This window comes from Apium graveolens, chromosome 2, assembly GCF_009905375.1.
Source record: "Apium graveolens cultivar Ventura chromosome 2, ASM990537v1, whole genome shotgun sequence".
In the NCBI taxonomy this organism is placed as follows: domain Eukaryota; kingdom Viridiplantae; phylum Streptophyta; class Magnoliopsida; order Apiales; family Apiaceae; genus Apium; species Apium graveolens.
Window position 1 is genome coordinate 90,992,199 of NC_133648.1, and position 24,956 is coordinate 91,017,154.

The following is a 24,956-nucleotide window of genomic DNA, read 5'->3' on the forward strand; positions in this document are numbered from 1 at the left end:
GAAGCTGAGTATATTGCTGCTCGTAGTTGCTGTGCACAGATACTGTGGATGAGGAATCAACTATTTGACTATGGACTAACTATTGACAAAATTCCTATATTCTGTGACAACACAAGTGCCATTGCCATTACTGAAAATCCAGTGCAGCACTCAAGAACCAAGCACATTGATATCAAGTACCACTTCATTAGGGAACATGTGATGAAAGGTACAGTGGAACTTCATTTTGTTCCAAGTGAAAAACAGATTGCAGACATATTTACCAAGCCACTTGATGAATCAACATTCACAAGATTAGTAAGTGAGTAGGTATGCTTAATTATTCATAAATTTATGTCCTCTTTATAATCTGCTTTGAAGCCTAAAATGAATTTGCTGCAAGAACAAAGTTGGCTTTAAGTAAAGATTATTCTATCAATGGATATTCCCTATCCGTTGAAAGCCAAGATTGTTCTATCAACGGATGTTCATTATCCGTTGAAAGATAAATACATTTCTGGTAATTTTATCCTTCAACAGATAAAACCTGTGTTAATCTTCAACGGATAATTATTTACCTCATCCGTTGAAGTGTCACGTCAGTTACTTTAAGTGAGTCACAGCCGTTGAATCTTTTACTTACCCGTTGATACATATATACACAGGTGTATGTATTTGTATTAAAGGCAGTTTTCAGAATTTCTACAGTTTTCTTTATTCTCAAACGGCTGTAATTTATTTAAAAGTATCATTTAATCATTTTATTTACGTTTTAATTCAAGAAAGTATAAAAGCCCATTGAATTCTTATTTTCACTTTACGCTTTCTTGCAAATTTTACTCTCTTTCTCTCCCAAAACTTTCAAGTGTTTCTCTGCAACCTCTACTCACAACAATGGCACCAGTAGACAAAATTATGTCTCAGTCTGGATTTGTTTACGAAAAGAACAATTTCGTAGCCTTGGTTGAAAAGAATGAAGCCCACTCTGATTATCACAAGATGATGGACTTCATCAAAAACTGTAAACTAAGCTATGCAATGCTGGAAGCCCCAACCATCTACTGTGAGGTAATTAAGGAGATTTGGACAACTGCAGAGTTCAACTCCACAGATATGACCATTGCTTTCTCTCTCAAAGGTAAGGATTATTGCATTAACTGTGATGATATACAGTCTTGCTTTAAGTTGCCTGAGAATAATGCCATGACACCACACACTGATAAAGATGTATCTGCTATGTTAGATTTCATAGGCTATTCTTTTAATTCTGCTAGTTTAGGAAGCACTAGAAGAAAGGGCCTTAGGAAAGAATGGAGTTTTCTTGGAGATGCCTTTATCAAGGTTTTCTCTGGGAAGATTAGCAATTTTGATGCCATAACTTCATATCTTGTTAATATGCTCTACATGCTAGTTTCTGATAGGTACTTTAATTTTAGCAACTATGTCATGCTAGAATTAGGTTCCAGGTTAGGTAACAAAGCTAATAGACCTCATAACATCTACTTTGATAGATTTTTTATGTTATTGGCTAACCATATTGCTGAAGGTTTGGTCATAACTAATGAGAGCAATAAACTAAAATGCTGGGCACAAGAGAAAAGGGTCCTTGCAGACCTTTTAAGAATCAACCTCAACAGCCAGGTGCCATTGGTATATTTACCAATAATGAATGCACCCCAGGTAAGTGAGGTAAATACTTCTGCAACTCCTACTTTTTCCAACCCCATTGTTTCTTTGCCTTCCAGTGTGGCCATGGAATCTGTGTCTTTGTCCCAACAGATTCCTACCAAAGCCACCAAAACTAAAATTCCAAAACACAAGTCAAAGAAAACCACCTCTATTGTTTCTCAAAAGACAACAGTTGTAACAACTACCAAAAACCCTGAAGGGAGTGAACAGGGTGTGAGTGGTGAGGGGAGGGGTGAACATCAAGAAACCCCCCAGGATAAGGTGGGAGAGGTGAGTGGTACCCTAACCAGCCAAGCCACAGTCTCTCAAAAGGATGTGGTGGTTCAAAAGGAGTCAAACACATCCCTAGTTGCATCCTCCCAAAAGGATGCAGCTATTGAAAATAGTCCCCAACCAGGGACACAGAACAAAAGAGGGAGGGACACTGAAGCCACACATTCACCTGCCAAAGCTTTTTCAAGAAGAAAGAAGGCTAAAACCCTAGTTTCCACACAGGGGGCACACACTGCACAGATACATCCACCTGTATCTGTGCCTTCTCAAATTCAGCTTGATGTGGCTCCAGCAAATATGGAGTCACAGCCCCATTCTCTCATAATAGACACACATCAATCACCAAATTCTCCATCACCCTCTCTGGATGTGGATATGATATTCACATTAATTCCTGATTCTCCCTCTTTAAAACTCAGGGAGGAGCCCCACTCAAATCCTGGTGATCATCTGTTAGATGACTTGTTGGATCATCAGCCAATTCTTTCAGACTTAGTTGAAGAATCTGTGTCACCTCACTTAAAACAATTCACACAGATTCAACAATTATGTCACTTTCAATATCTACATCTTTTCCTTCTTCAACGGATATCTCTCATCCGTTGACAAGTGGTTGTTCTTCGACGGATAAGCTTAACAGCAGTTATCCGTTGATATCATCAGTTTCCACTTCAACGGATACTCCCTATCTGTTGATGGTCTCTACACACACAACTGCTTCAATTCCAAGTGTAGAAGACATGGTTACTGTGCAATCACTTCTAGGATTGAGGGAAGGGAGTGTTAATTTGAGTGAGAGGTTGGGTTGCTCCCAAGCAAAAGGAGAGGTTGAGAGTCAAAATATGCATGCTATTTCTTCCAGCATGGCAAAAGTAAGTGAGGGGAGTGCCACCTTAGTAGGTGAGGGTGAGGGTGTGTGTGAGCCAGGGGGAGCCCCTGATGCAAGAATATAGAGAAAATGAGAGAAAGGCAGGTACAGAAGCTATAAGGGTGGATCCAGCCATTGCTAGTGAGTCAATGATTGTGGATGATGCTGACAAAGGAAGACAATTTCAGCAATATTACAAAGCTGAAATTGATAGCATTTCCTTGGATGCTGACACTTTTACTCATTCGGTTTCAGCCTATCAACTGTTGGCTGCTCAGGGCAATGTGGAGGCAGGGCAGACTTTGAACATTGTACACACTTCAGAATCTCTTCTAAGAGACAAAGCTGCTGTTAATAGCCTGCCTTCTCAAGCTGGTGAGCCATCTGAAGAATTTAGAGCAAATTCTAATGATGATGACTCTAATTCTTTGGATGGGAGCATGAACTTAGGGGGAGATGCAGGCCCAAGTTCTGTTCCAAATCTACCTGAATGGGCATGGGAAAAGGAATCTACACCAGGGCAGTTTGGTGTAGCCTTGGTCATGCAAGTAATGACTATTCAAAAGGACCTTCAGGAGACTACAGATGCTGGTACAAAGGCTATTCTTCAAGCTCATCTAGACTCTCTGCATCTCTTGCAGTTGCAGCATATCAGACAGAATTTAAGTGTGGATGAACTCAAGCAGGATATTGCTGATCTGAAATCCTACAATGCTGAGAAGCTGGATTCAGTTATGCCTTATGGTACTATGCAAGATTTGTTGGTGAGGTTGAGGAGAGAATCTGATGCTCCCAAGAGGCTGGCCAGGTTGGAAAACAGAGTTCAAATCATTGAAGACTCTATGGTCACCATTCTTCAGAATCAACAATCTCAGACAAATCTACTAATGCAGCTGGCAAAATCACAAGGCTTGACCCCTATCCTTGATGATAACAAAAAGGGGGAGAATAAAAGGGAAAGGGAAAGAGAGCCATCAACAACAGTTCAAATATCTAAAGTGCTAGTTCCTGCCATCACCACTTCTCCAACTCTTCAAATCAAAGGAAAGCTTGATGGAATTGATCTAATCCAGATAGCAGCAGCTGAGATGAAAGTCAAAGAGCAAAGGAAGAAAATTGATGAAAGGATGCAACAAATCTTTGGTTCTACAAATTCTAAATCACAATCTGTGAAGCATAGCACAAAGGTGGAGCCAATCATTATGGAGCTCAAGCCAGCTAGGAGGAATAAGGATGGAGAGACTTCTTCCAAGAATTTGAAACCTATGGTTCTCAAGCCCAACAACAGATCCAATAAGGACTCTACAAAGAACCCTCTAAGCCTTGCTCAGCTGAAAGAAGTGGACTTTCCTCTTCCAAAGCCTGATGAAGACAAGATTTTGGTGGTAATATCATGAAGCACAAGGAGACCAAGGATGTGGTTGAAAGGATGAACATGGCTATTATCTTTAGAGAGGGAAAGAGTATCTGTGTGATACAAGGACATCCCAAATTCTCAATAGCCAAGAGGGAAGAAGCCAGAAGGTTGAAGGAAGAAGCTAAAAAGCTAAAGGCTGACAAAAGAGCACAAGCAAAGCTTGAAAAATAGCTAAAATCAAGTCAAGCTGAAGAAAAGAAAGAAATTGAAGACAAGAGTGAAGATGTAGGTATGGGGGATATGATTAGTGATGATGTGGAAGAAAGAAGGAAAGAAAGGAATGGCAGAAAGGGAAAAGAAAGAAGGACACCATCAAATTGCCCACCTTCTTAACCACTTCTCCACCATCAAAGAAACAGAAAAGGAAAATCAAATCAACACCTCCTCTAACCTCAATCAAATTCACTCAGAAGCTTAAGCCTAAGCCACAAGCCTCCAAGGATGATTATGTTCACATTTGTGACATAAAGGAATTTTCAGACATTGAACTCTATCTGGATGAGCTGGAGGAAGTAAGGGGAATAGATGCCTATAGACAGCTTCCAGAAAGACTAGTGTTCAAATACAAAGGAAGTGGGGAAAGGACTTGGCCTCTCTACAGGATTCTGAATGAAGGCTACTCTACCTTGGTTAGAGTCTACTCAGCCATAAAAAGGGATTCTGGCTTTACCAGGACTGCCAAGACTGAGATTCTCAACAAGATTGCCAGCATAAGGAAGACTTGGTGGGAGCCCAATGCCTTGCCTAGAACATTACTCATCCAAGAAATAGGAATTACAGTTCATAAATCACCTCACTGGTTGATGGAGTTCAGAGACAATAAAGGAGTCAAAAGATTTTTCAGACTTGAAGATCAGCTCAAGATTGCCAATAATGAAACTCTCAAGGATATGCAATCTAAGTTGGACATCAATGAAGAAGATGAAGCTGAGTTCTACAGACAACTCCAACTCCAAATGGAGGAGAATGACAGGAGGCTAGGAAAGAAAACAAGGGGTCAAAGGAAAAGAAATTAATCTGCTCAGGTTAAAGGAGTGTAACACCCCCAGATCCGGGGTCGGGGATCCGGGTCATCACGGTATTTCTTTCCACAATATCACTTCACTTAATTAATAATAATAACCTTATGCTGTGACCCCACACTAACACACACCATAACCCGTTATAGTCTCAGAGATGAAATTTAAATAAGTACAAGTCTTTGAATCCACAATTTAAAAGTTATTACAACCCAAAATGATTACTTGATAAATTTACAGTTAATTGCCATTATCTGCCACAAGTTATAATTATACATAATTTGATTCTCAAAAATAGAATGCCTGATCTACCAATAGATCTACCTCTGCAGCTATAGCAGCCACAACATCATCGGGAAGACGCGGGACGCTTCCCACGCGCTTGCGCTGGGTCTGCTGGAGTCTGGCCATCTTTCCTAACTGTTGTTGTGTGATGAAGAAATAAAGCAAGAGTGAGCCTTACAGCTCACAAGATAATATATAGTGATAACAATAATATAAGTATCTAAATGGATACTTACTAGAATCTTTTATCATGAGTAAGATAATTACTTACTAGATATAAGTAAAAACAAGGGATGAAGTTACCAAATACTTCACTATACTTATATCATTTATAAAGCTACTTGAACTACCATTGTTCAAAGTATAATGAGCTTTCAACAGTTCATCACATAGATGAGACTACCAGACAAGATTTGAATAGATTAAATCTTTGAAATATTATTAAAGGAAATGAAGTTATGATATACTTCATTTAGTTCTGATATATATATATATCCACATATACATCTTCTTTATACATTTCCTGAAAACCTCTGTCATGTAAAGTATGAACAGAATTGCAATATCCAATAAATTTGGAAAGGAAAAGAATTTGGCATAAACCAGATATCTTGTTGATCAGGCAAAGATACCCATAAGTAACCTTTTCTACTAGTAGATGGACGAATTCCCCACTGGTCATCACCCTGGTCGCAATAGGACCTTATGCTGGACTGCCACTCAGCCACTTATGCATTTGATGGACTCCCACTGAGCCACTTACACTATCATGGACGCCCACTGAGCCCATGTTGCTTATGCCGACTCAATAGATGGACTTACTTCCCGAACATTGGGTAAGTAATCAATTCATTTACCAAAACTGCAACCTTGTTGCGAATATAAAATACACCATAGAGCCGGATCCCTCAGGTTTTGAGCGAGTATTTAAATCCCCTTAAAAAGGAAGATCTTAAATATAAAAATGAGTTTTGGGATCCGCTCTAACTTTTAAAAATCATTTTGAAGACTCGAAAACACTTTATAGAGTGTTTGGAGTAAAGCTGATTTAATGAAGTAAATCAGTCCCCAGAATATTTAGAAAATGACTGAATATTATTATTTAAATAATATTCCCATAAAGAATAATCTTTATAAAAATAATTGAAGTAGAAGTATTAAAACTTATACTTGAAACGAGTATTAAATAACCAAAGATATACTTATATGAAAGTACTATCTTTATTTGAATAATCGAAAATAAGTTTGATTATTGACACCTTATTCTTTAATAAAATAAAGAATATACCTCAGCAAATAATCGGAGTCATAAGTCCTCGAATGAATATTCAAAATAATATTCATTAATAAAATAAAAGGAGTCATACGCCTTCGAATAATATTCGAAATAATATTCAATAATAAAATAAAGTTAAAGTTATCGAATAAACCTTATTCGATTAATAGTTTTGAAAACTATGACCATATATATATATAAGTATATATATATATATATATATATTTATATCCATATATACAAAATCTACTCGGGATCCTCGACTCCCGGTTTTAGAAAATATTTTCACCTTTGGGTCCCTGTACTAAGGGTATATGCAAATTACCGCTATCCTCTAGCATAGGTATTATCAACTGAATCAACAGATATATATGGAAAGAATGCGAAACAGGCATGCATATATATATACCATAGCAGCATGCTTCAATATATTGCATCATTTGCTAAATAACCAACATGCATCGATCGCAAGATAATGCAAATACATATATTCATCACAACAACAGTTATAACGGGTAGAAAACTTGCCTGAGCGACTTGGGGTGATAAAAGGCTCGGGACGAGTCTGGTAACCTATAAACAATAAGTAAGTTGGAATTAAACCAAAGTCACTTGTAAATCTATACTTTAACTAACTTAGACTCTAACGCTTGTTTTGCGCTTATTGATTCTCTTAAGTCACTCGAGTACCCTCGGCTCCACCATTTTTAATAAATTAACCATTACGAGTTTTAAAGCGATTCCTTCGCGAGTGTCTTACCAACTGCCTAACACTCTTACCATAATTGTTTCATACATTAATTAACCCTTTTTGGTCTTTAACCTATGTTTCAAAGTAAGGAGAGGGGAAATGATTCGTTCGCGAAATGCCGTTACTTGAAACGGTCGTTTCTCCTAAACCGTACATCAGAATCAAACGAACTACATATCAAAACGAAGCTCGTAACATGAACTATCTAAACATGGCAATGGTCATAATCTAGCAGGGAGTTCTCGGGTCCAAATGTTATGAACAAAAGCAGTCTAAAGTAAATCGGACGTTACGACGGCTATGTTTACGCGATTTCCCAATTTTAACCATTCAAAACCAACCACAAACCAACCTCAAATCCAACATACAACCAACATCCATCCTCATCACATCATAACAACCCCAACCAATTCAATTTAATCATCATACTTATGCCTAAACTTAACTTTAATCATACTTAAGTTCTTTTAATCAAAACCACAACATTTACCATTCCATTTCACTACCATTCCAAATACCAAACTCTAAATCACAACAACAAGCTACAATATCATCCTACTAATAAAAATCATCTTATAATATATAGGAATCTAGGGTTTGGAGATGGTATACCTTCCTTGAAGTGGTGGGATGAGCTAGGAAGCCTTAAGAAGCTTTGAGAAGTCTTAGGAAAGCTTGGATCTTCAAGAAAAACAATAAAACTTCAAGTTAAAAAACTTGAAAACACTATTCATAGTCTTCTTCTTTGATTAAATGAAGAAGATTGAGAAGGAATTGATGGCTTAAACTCATGGTATAGCCCTAACTAAGCATGAAGATGATTAGGGAATTTACTCACCAATTTAGGAAGCTTGGATCTTGAATTTTTGAAAATTCTTGCCTAATGAATAGTAAAAAGCCGAGAGCTTCAAGAACAAAGCCTTGGTTGCTTTTTGATTTTTGATGAAAATGATTTTTGCTTGGCTTGGTTTCTTGGTTTTTGTGCTTGCTTTAGTCAATTACCTTCTTGCCCTTGAATTTGTGTGGTTAAAAAGCCACCACATCTCCTTCCTTCCCATGTCATGCTTGTGTTATCCTCATGATGTCATCCTCCCCTCCTTGTCCTCTTCTCATTGGTTGGGTGACATCATCCTCTCTAATCTCTTTGATTAACTTCCTAATTGTTTGCCTAATGACCGCTGATCTGTTATACTGTTCGCTTAACTTTCGTTTTCGTTTATCGTTTGAGGGATCATACCCGGGATCTTATTACTTAGGTTCCCTTAACCTTTCTCAATACATTATATTCCTTTTTATGATCCTCTATTTTAATCCTTTAATTTAAATCCTTTTATCCTGTTACCTTATACTCAATTCTTTCCGTATCTATTGGATTTCCGGGAAAAATCAAAGTGTTCGGATTTGGATTCTGACGATCTTTACATACACTTATATCCCATATAAAGAACTAATAAAATCTCAGAATATCCATATCAGAACCCCTATATAGTGTGGCATGAAAAGTTTTCTCATTCAGCAAAAACACTATTCATAAGGGTTTCAAAATTTCCCAAAAATTGGGGTTATTACAGTCTCCCCTCCTTAAAAGGATTCCGTCTCGGAATCAGATAGAAAATGAATTGGGATACTTTCTTAGCATTACACTTTCTAACTCTCAAATAAATTTTCCCACATTGTGGTTCTTCCATCAAACTCTGAATAGTTTGATAACCCTTCTCCTAAGCACTTGTTCCTTTTCACTCTATAACCCTTCCTGGTTGCTCCATATAGGTTACGTCGGGTCGCATATCTATGCGCTCATATGCCTCTATTTATCTGGCATCTGAATTACACTTTCTTAACATTGATACGTGAAACACGTTACGACCTGCTACATGTTCGGGGTTAGGGCTTGCTCATATGCCAACTTTCCAAACGTCTTAATATATCCAAGGGTCCAACAAATTGTAGACTTAGCTTTCCTTTCCTTCCGAACCTCATCAATCCTTTCCAAGGGATACCTATAACATTACTAGGTCCCCTATTTCATACTCTTTATCCTTTCGTGTCAAATCAACATACTTATCATGTCCATCTTGGGCTACTACCAGCCGTCCTCTGATTAGATCTATCATATCCTTGGTCCTTTGGACTACTGCGGGTCCGAGCATCTTGCGCTCTACAACTTCATCCTAACATAAGGGAGATCGACATTGTCTTCCCTCAAGGATCTCATAAGGCGACATCTCGATAATGACATATGATCTATTGTCGTAAGATAACTCAATCCGAATTAAGTGATCATTCCAAATTCTTTCAAGTCTATTGCACAGACTCTCATTATTGCTTTTAGCATTAGAGCTTCTGCTTCTCAATACCCATTCTTTTCCAGTTCGTAATCGCTACTACCTTCCGTTCCTAATATTATACTGGTTATACTTTTGCTCGTTAGCGTTCTATAACCTTTTAATAACCACATCAACCTTAGTATCACGAATGTGTTCCCATTCCGCATACTACCACCACTTTATTACTCCTTTTTCAGTTGTTTCTATCTTCCAAAATTTGATCAATCAAATAGAAGTAAATGAATTTGTTGAGAGATCACTATGATCATGAACACTTGTTATATCGCATAGTTAGTACAGAAGGTGGCCAGCCTTTAGTACTTGACAAGCAATTAAACAATAGCTGGTATCCTACTCGGCTTCTATCACACAGATAGATAGTCATTCGGCAATACCTCCCCTTCTGGAAGGGTTGTTCTTCTCAGCTTACATGAAATGAAAAGAAGAGAAAAGAACGAATTGAAGAGAATTGTATATTCATAAAAAAAATTTTATTGCCATAAAATATCTGGCTTGGAATCTACCTCTGAACTATAGAGGTTTGTCATAGAAGAACAAAACAGATATGTATTTATATCAACATCAAGTATTATAGCATCGCATTTCACGTGCCTAAATATTTTCGCTATCCCATCCATCATTCTATGGACACACACTCTTCTTTGAGCTTATACATAATCACCTTTGAAACTCCCTCGACATCGAAAATCGAATATGGGATCTCATTCTAGACATCATCGTTACTAGAATTCTATGCTTGCATCACAACCTTCCTCGTATAATAATATGGCTCTCTATGATAAGAAAGAATAAATATTCAATAGGTAGATACTCTACTTAATTAGTCTATCAATGATAACTTATACACTACCACTACCCGATTAGTGGTATTCAATCTCAACATCCATTCCAATACAACTCTCACGGTTGTAATCAGCTCATTACTCGCAGAATCATTGCTGCCTTACTATGGTCCACCACTGACCTACTGTAGTCATTCATTTTCCATGAAGTCTTAATAGCTAACCATACGGAGTCCATACATCTCGTATCTAATTCTCCTAAGGAGTTAACATAACCACCAATCACAATTTATGAAGAACACTCCAAACTCTGACGTACTTTCATGACATGAAGTAGATAAAATTGCAGAAGAGTTTCAATCAAAGCAACGATAGCAGGTTAATACCATTCTTAATCATATGCCTTAAATAGAAGACTTAACTCAAAGGTTCGTCTAGTCCTTTTTGAAACATGGTCCTGGATTATTCTCAAGATAGTACCTCCTAAGATAGATAGCCCGTTCCTGGTGATTACACGAATTAAACCTTTACCAACTACTATTACGGTTGGGTATTGCACAGTCATCAGAAGGAATGTCACTCTTCCAAACCATAATACAACCTTCACAGTTTTAACCATCATCACTGTATTCTTTTGGCACAAGCGCCTATAATTATCCTCTTACCTTTAAAGTGTCGGCCACCTCTTTGGCCTTTTCTGATAGTAAAATTTCCTTACAGTCAATGTCATTTTAACCACCTCCAAATAAATTTTCTACCTTATTTCCGATCACTGCTTGAGTGAAGATGTTTTCCTTAAAATCAGATGGGAAAAAAAATATCACCATTTTTCCATAAGTTATTGCCTCAATCTTTAGAGGTTAATCACTGTCACGACTGACTCTCAATCATACTTAGAACATCTTTTATCTTAAGTCCTAATTTCCCTGAACAATTTCGACCATTACTGGTTCGATCCATCCTTTCTCGTGGTTTAACACGTGCCCCACTTGGCATCATTATAATTACGTCATATTTCCTTTATCAACATTTTTATTCTTGAGAATTTCGAATATTTCCTTTCTCCTTGTAAAACCTCTAAGGTTATCGTTCAATCGTTCCTCCTGTATTCCCTATATACAGGGCATATCAAAATACCATTTACTAATACTAGAACCATTGTCTATATACTTCTGAAAATTTTCTCCACTGATCCTTAAAGGTTGTTGTTATCTTAACCCTTTCCCAATCATACTGTCAAAACTCATACTGTCCCTATTAAGGGTGACATGCCAACCTTTATGCAGTCCCCTAGGATTCATTTTAAGTTACCAATGTTCTATCCTTAATTCCACCTTTAAAAGGTACCTGCATCCTTCCATGGATAAATCAAGTCATATATCCTAGATAGATTATCTTATTCATCATTCCCCACTTCGATAGTCTATACCTAACTTCATAATAGCATCCTTATTCAAATCGAGGTCAATCCATATGGCCTCCAAAAGATAACAATGGTCATCCGCTTTTCTTTCCTGATTTGGTAATGATAACATGGATGTTCTGGAAGATATTGGTCATGTTCAACGTGAACTTCTTCTTAATAATTCCTTATTTACTTTTGTCGTTTATCTCAACAGTCACCTCAATGGTGGGATACCTCCCATACCTGGCGTCTCCCTTTTTGGGTAACAAGCCACCGGTCTTACACTTCACATTCTTGAAGGTCACTTCCTTCATCCAAATTTTCCTAATTTCTTACTTCCTTGTCTCCTCAGTCTATCCGCGTCTCATTATTTATCCTTTCTCTTATCATTATTTCATGAACCAACACAACATAAGCATTGATTTCAAACATCCCGTCATTCTGGATTCGTGTCCTCAGAACGAATCTTGACAACTTTTTACAACTTAGATTCACAATTCATCATACTCGTCCGCCTTTGCTCTGGCTCTAAAGCTTTTACACTCTCTCCATAACCTTGGGAATTACTTTCCCGAAAACAATTGGCTGAACTTTAATCAGTTTATTATAATCTCTTGCTCCGTGCCTTCCTTGGCCTTTCACCAACGGGTGGTCTCTCTCTTAGGAGGGTAAGTGACAAAAACAGTCTTTTGTGGTTCGTCAATCATTCAGAATCTCAAATGATTCCTCTATTTCCTTTAGCCAGGCTCTTGCCTCGACTAGGTCAACCTGTTCCTTAGAACTCTGAGAGCTTAGAGACTTAAAGGTCCTGAAAGAATTTCCTATCGCATTGTTTCCTCAAGGTGGTGGTTGGGGATAATAGTCTAAGTTCTGTCTAGACAGGTCCATGAATTGCCGTATAGGAGTACCGTCTCGGGTCTCCTTTCCTTACTCAACTTTCTGTTTCCTTAGTATGAAATGTTTCATCCTACTCCCCATAATTGGGGTCATCTTTTAATTTAAAATCCTCATTTTCCACTCCATTATGTCATGGGTTCCTTCTATCTTGATGGCGACCTCCCTGACTATCACGTTCAGGGTTTGCTCTAAATCTTATTCCTCAAACTATGGCTCTCATCTAAGTTCTCATCCTTACGCTCTTGAACTTTCAGAACCCAAATTCTATAGGAATACCTCATTATTCCCTTATCATCTTTCTCTGGCACCGTATGCTCTTTTCCAATAATTCGGTCTCTATTGCAATCTCAAACAGCTTTTCGGTACCGGCTCCGGTTACCTTCACTACTATTTCCAAAATCTCTTATAAACTCTCCCAAAGACATTATCATCTTGAGTCTCTCCTTTTTACTAAGGGCATCAGCCACCACATTGGCTTTCCCCGAATGATAAAGAATCTCCCAATCATTATTCTTGATTAGCTCTAACTGCCTCCTCTGGCATATGTTGAGCTCTTTCTACGTGAAAATGTACTAGAGCACTTATGGCTTAGGTAATTCTCGCACTTCTCTCCATACAAGTAGTGCCTCCAATCTTTAGGGTAAAACTATTGCCACGAGCCTAAGCTCATGGGCGGGGATATCGAATTTCATATTACCTTAATTGTCTTGACATGTACGCGATTACCTTACCGTGCTGCATAAGCACGCACCCTAAGCCCTTGTGCGAAGCGTCACTACACTTCACAAAATCTCCTTTTCCATCCGGTAACGCCAGCATAGGGGCCATCACCAACCTCTGCTTCAGTTCTTGAAAGCTGTTCTCGCATTTCTCTGTCCATTCGAACTTCTCAGTCTTACGAGTAAGCCGCGTTAAAGGGGCTACTATCTTTACAAACTTGAACGAACCTCCGGTAGTGACCGGCCAATCCTACCTCTGGTAGTCGACCTAACCATGGTCATTAATTCATCAGTGGTCCTTTATCCAATCTTGTCAGGATCCTCCATGGAATCCTCCTCAACAACTATCCCTTCTAGGACAACATCCTCAACCGCTACATCCTCAATATCAACATCATCCGGTCATGCATTAGGACACTCTATCGGATCCACAATCCGATCTCCAAAAAGTAATAAAACATCATCGCATTGTTGCTCCTCAACCTCAGGGTTCGGTGTCCCGCTACCATATACGATAACGAACTACGCTCCTATCACGATATTTATAAGGGTTCCCATAAGGGTTTTAACTGTCAGTACTACGTTAGGTAGTCCGACTATGAACTTGGCAAGAGTTCTTATTATCTTAGTGAACTTATTATCTTAACGTCCCATCATCTCTGAGGTTTATAACGCTTAGCTCTGATACCATTTCTGTAACACCCCCAGATCCGGGGTCGGGGATCCGGGTCATCACGGTATTTCTTTCCACAATATCACTTCACTTAATTAATAATAATAACCTTATGCTGTGACCCCACACTAACACACACCATAACCCGTTATAGTCTCAAAGATGAAATTTAAATAAGTACAAGTCTTTGAATCCACAATTTAAAAGTTATTACAACCCAAAATGATTACTTGATAAATTTACAGTTAATTGCCATTATCTGCCACAAGTTATAATTATACATAATTTGATTCTCAAAAATAGAATGCCTGATCTACCAATAGATCTACCTCTGCAGCTATAGCAGCCACAACATCATCGGGAAGACGCGGGATGCTTCCCACGCGCTTGCGCTGGGTCTGCTGGAGTCTGGCCATCTTTCCTAACTGTTGTTGTGTGATGAAGAAATAAAGCAAGAGTGAGCCTTACAGCTCACAAGATAATATATAGTGATAACAATAATATAAGTATCTAAATGGATACTTACTAGAATCTTTTATCATGAGTAAGATAATTACTTACTAGATATAAGTAAAAACAAGGGATGAAGTTACCAAATACTTCACTATACTTATATCATTTATAAAGCTACTTGAACTGCCATTGTTCAAAGTATAATGAGCTTTCAACAGTTCATCACATAGATGAGACTACCAGACAAGATTTGAATAGATTAAATCTTTGAAATATTATTAAAGGAAATGAAGTTATGATATACTTCATTTAGTTCTGATATATATATATATATATCCACATATACATCTTCTTTATACATTTCCTGAAAACCTCTGTCATGTAAAGTATGAACAGAATTGCAATATCCAATAAATTTGGAAAGGAAAAGAATTTGGCATAAACTAGATATCTTGTTGATCAGGCAAAGATACCCATAAGTAACCTTTTCTACTAGTAGATGGACGAATTCCCCACTGGTCATCACCCTGGTCGCAATAGGACCTTATGCTGGACTGCCACTCAGCCACTTATGCATTTGATGGACTCCCACTGAGCCACTTACACTATCATGGACGCCCACTGAGCCCATGTTGCTTATGCCGACTCAATAGATGGACTTACTTCCCGAACATTGGGTAAGTAATCAATTCATTTACCAAAACTGCAACCTTGTTGCGAATATAAAATACACCATAGAGCCGGATCCCTCAGGTTTTGAGCGAGTATTTAAATCCCCTTAAAAAGGAAGATCTTAAATATAAAAATGAGTTTTGGGATCCGCTCTAACTTTTAAAAATCATTTTGAAGACTCGAAAACACTTTATAGAGTGTTTGGAGTAAAGCTGATTTAATGAAGTAAATCAGTCCCCAGAATATTTAGAAAATGACTGAATATTATTATTTAAATAATATTCCCATAAAGAATAATCTTTATAAAAATAATTGAAGTAGAAGTATTAAAACTTATACTTGAAACGAGTATTAAATAACCAAAGATATACTTATATGAAAGTACTATCTTTATTTGAATAATCGAAAATAAGTTTGATTATTGACACCTTATTCTTTAATAAAATAAAGAATATACCTCAGCAAATAATCGGAGTCATAAGTCCTCGAATGAATATTCAAAATAATATTCATTAATAAAATAAAAGGAGTCATACGCCTTCGAATAATATTCGAAATAATATTCAATAATAAAATAAAGTTAAAGTTATCGAATAAACCTTATTCGATTAATAGTTTTGAAAACTATGACCATATATATATATATAAGTATATATATATATATATTTATATCCATATATACAAAATCTACTCGGGATCCTCGACTCCCGGTTTTAGAAAATATTTTCACCTTTGGGTCCCTGTACTAAGGGTATATGCAAATTACCGCTATCCTCTAGCATAGGTATTATCAACTGAATCAACAGATATATATGGAAAGAATGCGAAACAGGCATGCATATATATATACCATAGCAGCATGCTTCAATATATTGCATCATTTGCTAAATAACCAACATGCATCTATCGCAAGATAATGCAAATACATATATTCATCACAACAACAGTTATAACGGGTAGAAAACTTGCCTGAGCGACTTGGGGTGATAAAAGGCTCGGGACGAGTCTGGTAACCTATAAACAATAAGTAAGTTGGAATTAAACCAAAGTCACTTGTAAATCTATACTTTAACTAACTTAGACTCTAACGCTTGTTTTGCGCTTATTGATTCTCTTAAGTCACTCGAGTACCCTCGGCTCCACCATTTTTAATAAATTAACCATTACGAGTTTTAAAGCGATTCCTTCGCGAGTGTCTTACCAACTGCCTAACACTCTTACCATAATTGTTTCATACATTAATTAACCCTTTTTGGTCTTTAACCTATGTTTCAAAGTAAGGCGAGGGGAAATGATTCGTTCGCGAAATGCCGTTACTTGAAACGGTCGTTTCTCCTAAACCGTACATCAGAATCAAACGAACTACATATCAAAACGAAGCTCGTAACATGAACTATCTAAACATGGCAATGGTCATAATCTAGCAGGGAGTTCTCGGGTCCAAATGTTATGAACAAAAGCAGTCTAAAGTAAATCGGACGTTACGACGGCTATGTTTACGCGATTTCCCAATTTTAACCATTCAAAACCAACCACAAACCAACCTCAAATCCAACATACAACCAACATCCATCCTCATCACATCATAACAACCCCAACCAATTCAATTTAATCATCATACTTATGCCTAAACTTAACTTTAATCATACTTAAGTTCTTTTAATCAAAACCACAACATTTACCATTCCATTTCACTACCATTCCAAATCCCAAACTCTAAATCACAACAACAAGCTACAATATCATCCTACTAATAAAAATCATCTTATAATATATAGGAATCTAGGGTTTGGAGATGGTATACCTTCCTTGAAGTGGTGGGATGAGCTAGGAAGCCTTAAGAAGCTTTGAGAAGTCTTAGGAAAGCTTGGATCTTCAAGAAAAACAATAAAACTTCAAGTTAAAAAACTTGAAAACACTATTCATAGTCTTCTTCTTTGATTAAATGAAGAAGATTGAGAAGGAATTGATGGCTTAAACTCATGGTATAGCCCTAACTAAGCATGAAGATGATTAGGGAATTTACTCACCAATTTAGGAAGCTTGGATCTTGAATTTTTGAAAATTCTTGCCTAATGAATAGTAAAAAGCCGAGAGCTTCAAGAACAAAGCCTTGGTTGCTTTTTGATTTTTGATGAAAATGATTTTTGCTTGGCTTGGTTGCTTGGTTTTTGTGCTTGCTTTAGTCAATTACCTTCTTGCCCTTGAATTTGTGTGGTTAAAAAGCCACCACATCTCCTTCCTTCCCATGTCATGCTTGTGTTATCCTCATGATGTCATCCTCCCCTCCTTGTCCTCTTCTCATTGGTTGGGTGACATCATCCTCTCTAATCCCTTTGATTAACTTCCTAATTGTTTGCCTAATGACCGCTGATCTGTTATACTGTTCGCTTAACTTTCGTTTTCGTTTATCGTTTGAGGGATCATACCCGGGATCTTATTACTTAGGTTCCCTTAACCTTTCTCAATACATTATATTCCTTTTTATGATCCTCTATTTTAATCCTTTAATTTAAATCCTTTTATCATGTTACCTTATACTCAATTCTTTCCGTATCTATTGGATTTCCGGGAAAAATCAAAGTGTTCGGATTTGGATTCTGACGATCTTTACATACACTTATATCCCATATAAAGTACTAATAAAATCTCAGAATATCCATATCAGAACCCCTATATAGTGTGGCATGAAAAGTTTTCTCATTCAGCAAAAACACTATTCATAAGGGTTTCAAAATTTCCCAAAAATTGGGGTTATTACAAGGAGCACCCTTGGAAACAATGTAATTCTTCAATTCCATCTCAGCATACACATTTTTGCAGCACTTTTGAATTTCTGCTTTATTACAGTTCATATGTTTATTAAGTGTTTTGTTATCATCAAGTTAAACCCAAATTTATGCCTACAATTCTAGTAGACATAAATAGGGGGAGATTGTTAGGAATATGTGTATTAGTTTGATGATAAGTTAAACAAAATACTTAAGTAGAGATCTAGTGTTTGTAGCCTCAACGGATAAGACCATCTTGGCTATCCGTTGAAGGAGTAGCTTTACTTAGAAATGAGTTTAGTATTGTAGCACATTTCAATCTCTGTATTTAAGTTGTACTTCTTAGATGTTGTGGGAAATTATCAGTCATGTTGACTACTAGTGGATATGCAAATAGGAGGGCTAATTGTAAATATTTCATGCCTTGTACTTTTGTATAAGTGAAATAGCATCAACTGATATTAAAGGCCTTCAACGGATGAGAAACAAAGCTTCAACGGATGTCTCTAAAGCTTCAACGGATAACATCCATCAACGGATGAGTGTCTCAACGGATAATGCTTCAATTGCTATGCATCAACGGATAAAAGCTTCAACGGATGCTTAGTTCAAATAGCAGTTGATAGTGACAAGTCAAAAGCTGACAGAGGCACATGGGTTGACAGAGACAAATTGGAATGTGGCAGCCTCTAGGAGGAATCAAGAAAATGCAGCATTTCCATTCTGGTGCAAACAAGGAAGTATTCAAAGATTCACAGCCAAACCTAAATTGCATTGGATAGAGAAATGAAGAAGAAGCATGTGAAGAACCTTTTAATTGTATTTTACAGTTTTGTCTTCACTTGTAAACTTGGTGATACCAAGTAGCAGCTAGTAATTAGGTGTGAATTTTCCAGAGCTGTTTAGAAAAATCCAGAGAGAAAATCATCTAGTTTGTACTAGGAAGCAGCTGTGATTTAATTCTTTGAATCACAGATTTTCTGAAATAACACATCTCTGGTGGAACAACAAATCCACCAGAAAAGGTTTTAAGTCTTTTTTGGTCTTTACATTTGTGTTTGAATATATATTTGTCTGCATTAGCTCAAAGCAATTCACACACACCTGCTCATCAAAACACATAGACTAGAAACTGCTCAAAACTTGAAAAAGTTTTGAGATTTACATTCAACCCCCTTCTGTAAATCTCATTGTTAGTTCACTGGGAATAACACAAACCCCCAAACTGACAACTACAACCTGATTGTGAAACAAAAACCGAGCTAAACAAATAGCCGTTTTATTTTCAGATTGCTTAACATATAGAATATAAATATTCTTGATAATAAAAATGATTACAAAAGTTTCTCGAGCAATCCAGTCGACACCACTATCACTGAAAATAGTAGAATCACAATTGACCTGCGTACATAAAAACCGGTGATAGACCAGTGTTCATATCCATCAGTTACATCAACTGAGGTTGGGGGTACAGATGCCCCATATATTGAACAATTCTTTGTTGTGCGAGGTGAGTTCTCGCGATAAGTACTACAATTCCAGATTTGAAGCGGGTTGCTCAGATCTCCCAATACACCGTAGAAATCATTATTAATGCAACATGATAACGAATAAAAAACGCAACAAGATATACACCCAAAAATTGGGGACAATCAACGACCCAAAAAGATGGGTACGGTAACAAGATCACACCCAAAAGGATTTAGATCTCGATTTTATTAAAAACTATTATAATAGAAATTAAAGATTTAGAAATGGAGGAAAACGGAATGAGAGGATGGATGGGACAGATGTGAATTTGATAGAAGGAGGGAATGGTGAAGGATGGATGATAGTTATGAATGACGGCCGACTCTCATTAGGGTTTTAAGAGAAAAAAAGTTGAAGGTTTTTACGTTTGACCTTTTGTTTCCCACACCCAGAGTATGCAAAACATCATCTTAATCTAGAAGATATACAAGTAATTTGAAATCAAGCCTAAAAGAACCGGCTAAACAAACCACATCCATGCTGACTTTCCTATGTCATTTACTTACATATCCTGCTAACTTTCCTGTACATCTAACTTTCTATCCAAATCAATACTATTTTATTACTGAACAAACACAACTTCTGTATCATTAAGAAATCAGATCAAATCAAATGATGAAAATCTCTGAAAATCTCTTAAACTTATCATGATTTAAAAGGATTTAACTAATTACCAACTATGGGCCTGTTTGTCCAACGGCATATAAGGTACTTATTAACTTATAAGCTCGTAAGTACGTATCGAGGAGTGTTTGTGTACCTAACTTATAAGTCGGATTCTCAACTTATAAGCTGATAAGCTGAATGTTAGTAATAACGTATTTTTTCTCAACTTATTTTGATTTTTTGCCTTTTTATTAAATTTAATTTAAAAAATATATTTTTAAATGTTAATCTAATTTAAAATTCATGAAATAATATGATTATATTTAAAAATTATTTATTTTGATTTATTTAAATAAAAAAATTCTGACTTATAAGTGAAATTATCTAAACACTTATGTAACTTATAAATATTTATCTAATTATCACTTATAAATTACTTATTCATTTTAAGTTATAAGTTACTTATTTTAAGATTTCTCAAACGGGCACTATGTATAAGATTAGCTAAAAATCAAATAAAACCAAATTACACAATCAAGAACAAGAAACATATCTATACTATTTATAATAGACGAAACATTAAAATTTTGGTAGTCGGTCGGTCGGTACTTGCTGAAATTACTTAATTACCATTACTTAATTATTCTAATTCTAATTATTGGGTCAATCAATTCTAATTCTGTTTAAAGTCAACTTCCTCTGTTATTTTACCAATTTCAATTTTGTTTTATATCGAACTCTATATCATTATAATTTATATTAAATTCAACTTCTTCTACCAATTTATATTTTAATTCATATCGAGTTCTATATTATTCTAATTTGTTACTTCGGGCTAATTTAAATTTAAGCAAACTGAATATAATTACTAAGATTAAGTTGATATATAATGTGACTCGGGCTAAGATAAAATAACAATACTATCAATCCTCCTAAAAAAATTATACTAATGAACTTGGATAAACAAAATAATATATGTTATTTATATAGGATAAAAAATAAATTATACAATTGATTCAGACTAACACAAAACTAAAATAAAAATACAATTCGACCGACAAAAATAATATCATATATACTAATTATTTAGTCTAAAATAAAATTATCTTATTGATCCAGACTTATAAAAATTAAAATTAAACTAAAAATAATTAGTTTGATTTGATCGGTGTATTGGGTATCGGGCTAAAATAAAATAAAGTAAACCACTGATTCGAGGTAAATCAAATTTATATTAGACTAAGTAAAATTCGTATCCTATTGATGTGAACTAAAAAATCAAATTTTAATTAAAACATAAATATTTTTTTTTTAAAAAATACACATAAAATTATCAATAAAACTATATTGTTCAATCAGTAATATTGTCTTTTTCAAATATTTTTATAGAATTATAGTTAATCGATTAAGTAATCACCATGCTAAAATAATATTTTTTAAGGTCCCGATATAATGGAGACATTATATTTTTTTACCCTCAATAAAATAATAATTTCGTTATAATAATATTCCCCTTACCAATGCTATCACTTTAAATAATTTTAAATGTTCTAAAAAGTTTTGAGCATATATATCTACTAATATAATTTTCAAACCTTAAGATTTAAAATAAATTGAGTGAGGGTAGGACAAAACAATACAAATATTAAAGATGTAATCATTGTTGAATAAATTTAGAATACCTTAAGACTGTGAGTCGATCGAGCAAGAGAGTTGAGCGTTGAGATTTGAGAGTAATTCAATTAGGGATTTGTGTAGATGATTTAGAAATATAAGAATATACGATTGATTATGTATGTAAAATAGTCAATATATTTATATATTATTATTATTATTAATTATTAAATGTTAAATGTTAATTATTATTTACAAAAAACTATAATTTTTCTTAAAATTTTTTTTTTATAATTTTTAAACTTTGACCGATTCGACCGATTTTTCCCGAACTGCCCGACTTTTGACCGATTTTTTAAAAAACCGTACTTTAACCTGATTAACGATTAATTGAGACTGAACCCGTCCGAACTCCGATTAATCGGCCGATTTTTAAAAATACTAGTTAGGAAATGAATAACACACAAAGGGGGGTGAATGTGTTTTACTGTTTTTGAGCTTTTCTTGAATGTTTATGGTTGAACAAAGTAAATTAATTCTTGTAGTGCAATGTGTTCATGCAGAATTTAAACTTGCAGAAAAATAAAGAACACAGATCTTCAAAACTCACCTAATTTTATATTAAAATTAAGACCGTTTTGCTACAAAATTTCTAGGCTCCTTGTTGATAAAGAGCTTAGCTTCTCCTTGAGAGTGTTACAAGAAATTTGATCTAAATTGTTACAACTGACTAAGGACCAGTGTTAACTTTATAACTCAGTTAACTGCTGGTTTACACAGTGTGTAATAAGACATGCTATTAGTTTTTCTAAACTGTCACTTGTCATTTCTATTTATAGAAAAGCAGATCTTCCATTTCTGGCTAAGCATATCTTTAGCATCCCGTGTTCACTTTAATCTTCCTTTGTCAGTTAATCTTTACCATTGATCTTGCACATTCTTCAAGCTACTTTTTGTAGACTTGTCAATCCAGCTGTTGGATTGTTTGTTGATTGTTTATCTTGGATATTGAACTGATCTGCAACCTTGTACTTTGAGATTGTACATCGAGATCTCCAGTTTAGGTCTATAGAACACTTGACATCTCGATAAGTATATTGGCTTATCGAGATATCTAGTACTTTATATTTAGTTTGGCTTGTAGATGTCTTCAGTTCTCTATAAGAGAATTTTGGCTTGTCGAGATCTCTAGTCTTCACATCTTCACTTTGACTTATCGATAACTCTTAGTTCTCTAGTGGCTTCTTGACTTGTCGATTTCTCAGAGTTCTCTAGTCAAATTAACTTGTCGAAATCTCAGAGTCCTCTGGTGAATTTTAACTTGTCGATATCTCTGAGATTCACTAGTGAATTTTGACTTACCGATATCTCTGAGTTCTCTAGTGGAACTTGACTTATTGATAACTCTGAGTTCTCTAGTGAAGAAATGACTTGTCGATATCTCCAATCTTCATGTCTTCAATTTGGCTTGTCGATATCTTTCTGAGTTCTCTAGTAGCTTTCCTGACTTATCGATAAGCCATTTGGAGTTCTCGAATGACTTCTCTATAACATTAAATCTGTGACTTGTAGAGATCTTGACTTAGAGTATTTTTCTCCAAACAGATTTATTCAACTCCAAGCTTCTTCAAAATTCTTCTGAGGCATGATCTTCTTGATCTTCTTCCAGATAGAATACTTAGGCTTGATACTGTTTCAGGAAAAAGACTCAAGTCTGCTCCTTTACATTTTTACAGACTTTAAGTGTTATAAGTATAAAATACAGATTAAGATAACAATACAACTTACTTAGGGTTGGCAAAATATCTTAGTCTTGTTAAAGTGCATGCATGTCTTTTACAACAATCTCCCCCAATTTGTGAGAAGATTGCTTAACACAAATTCATGCATGTTAACAAGACTAACCCCAAGTTTGAAATGATAGAGAATAAAACTAATAAAAAATTGAGCTTGATAGAATTACAACTTGTACAACATATGATTCACAAGGTTCAATGATTACAAGACTTAGGTAAAGACAGTTTTTACATCTGCTTCTTCTCTAAGTTTATCCTTCAAATGATCAATAATTTCAAGTTCTTCTATGATAAGTGTTTGTAATAACCCCAATTTTTGGAATTTTTGAAACCCTTATGAATAGTGATTTTGCAGACTATGCTAAATAAGAAACTCTTCATATCACACTATGTAGGGGTTCTGTTATGGATATTCTGAGATTTTATTAGTACTCTATATGGTATATAAGTGTATGTAAAGATCGTCAGAATCCAATTTCCGAACACTTTGATTTTTCCCGGAAATCCACTAGATATGGAAAGAATTGAGTATAAGGTAACAGGATAAAAAGGATTTAAATTAAAGGATTATAAGAGAGGATCATAAACGTAATATAATATATTGAGAAAGGTTAAGGGAACCTAAGTAATAAGATCCCGGGTATGATCCCTCAAACGATAAACGAAAATGAAAGTTAAGCGAACCGTATAACAGATCAGCGGTCATTAGGCAAACAATTAGGGAATTAATCAAAGGGATTAGAGAGGATGATGTCACCCAACCAATGAGAAGAGGACAAGGAGGGAAAGATGACATCATAGCATGACACAAGCATGACATAAGGAGGAAGGAGATGTGGATGGTTATTAACCACACAAAGTCCAAGGTTAAATAGGTAATTAACTAAAACAAAAACAAAACCAAATCAACCAAGCCAAAACAAATCATTTTTCAGCAAAACAAAAATCTATTTCTCTTCACCAAGAACTTGCTCTCTGCTTTTTGGCATTTCAAAGGGAAAAATTTTCAAAATCCAAGATCCAAGCTTCCTAAATTGGTAAGATAATTCCCTAGTCATCCTTATGCATAGATATGGCTATATTATGAGTTTAAGAACCCCATTCATTCTCAATCTTCTTCAATAAATCAATGA